Genomic DNA, 1,550 nt, shown 5'->3' with positions numbered 1-1,550 from the left:
AATTTGATTTGAAACTGTCTCATTGCTATTTGTTTCTCAATAAAATTATTGAAAAAAAAAAAGAAAGGAAAAATCCCAAAATAGTAACATTGGTGGTAGGGTATGAAGCATTCTGCTAGGTTCCAAGGAGACTTTCTTCAAAAAGGCATATTTTTATGTTAAAAAGTGTACCACTGTGTGTTTTATTTCTGAAAAAATAATACTGTCACCAAAAAATGTTAAAGATTAATTTTTGTTCCTATTGAATAATTAAAAAAAGAACCAAGAAAAGTCAGTACAGTTTTGAAGAAGAGGCACAATGGTAGATTTGACTGATGTTCTACTAAAGCTGTTTGAACTTATAGGAGTAAAGGCCAGGCAATTTGACACAGGAATATTCAAAGCAATTAAAAATAAAAGAGAATTTAGAACTCAATCTATTCATTTGATGAAAATGAAAAATTTTTTAGAGTGAGCAAAATGGATTATCAAGTAAATAAGAATGTGATGGTTAAATTCTGATATATGAAATACATACTTTACATTCATATAAATTGAATTCCAGGTAGACTCAAGGTCTGAATTCAAAAGATAAAATAATAAAGTATTTATAAGAAGGCATAGGAAAAACATTATTTTAATTGTCTAAAGTGTTTTTTGCATATGAGGCAAAAGCACAAACTATTAAAGAAAGTAGTGATAAATTTGACTACATAGATTATGTAAAATGACATGAATAATATATAAAAGAAGACAACAACTATGAGAGATTTGTATTCACATGTCAAAGGATTAGTATCCATAATATATAAAGAACTACAAGTTAATGATGAGAAGGAAAACAGACAAATAGAAAAGTAGGCAGAGATTATGAGAAGTAATCCATAGAACTACAAACAATGCTAAAAATTTTAGGGATGAACATGTACCTATCAGGAGATGCAGCATGGTTATTTTTCAACACTGTGTTATAGAGCTGCTCACATAAGTAAACCAGATCTTCAGATATCAGTATTGATGTCAGAAAAACATACGTAAAAAGAAAAAAGTAGTCTAAAGGCATATATTATGGTTTGCGTCTAGGTGTACCCCCAAAGCCTCATGCAGTCATGAGGAAGTTTCTAGAGTTTGTGATTCATTCTTGATCCAATGCTGGAATTATGGCTGTGAAGGCTGCGCCCACCCTGGGGCAGATATCTTGAATACTATATAGGGAAGAGAGGCTTGCTAGCTCCCTCAGCTGCTGCCCCTGCCTTTGATTTTTGCTCTTTGCTTCTGCCATGAACTGCTGCTTTCTGCCATGTGCCACTCTGCGTTGGACTTCTGTTACTCAGCTGAGAATGGACTGAAAACTCCACTAACTGTGAGCTAAGTAAACCCTTCCTTCTTTAATTCTGGATGTTGTGTATTTTGATCCAGCAACAAGGAAAAAGCAACTAAGAAAATATATAAAATATATTTTAAAACAATACATTATTGCATTATATACTTTACATTTACTGGTTATAATGCAACTATGTGTACTATATATTTCACTCAAAATTTGCAATTTTTATGTGCATATAGTGTAC

Source organism: Octodon degus, unplaced genomic scaffold, assembly GCF_000260255.1.
Source record: "Octodon degus isolate 3935 unplaced genomic scaffold, OctDeg1.0 scaffold00012, whole genome shotgun sequence".
Taxonomy (NCBI): domain Eukaryota; kingdom Metazoa; phylum Chordata; class Mammalia; order Rodentia; family Octodontidae; genus Octodon; species Octodon degus.
The sequence above is the reverse complement of the archived record's forward strand: the minus strand, read 5'-3'. Positions refer to the sequence as shown.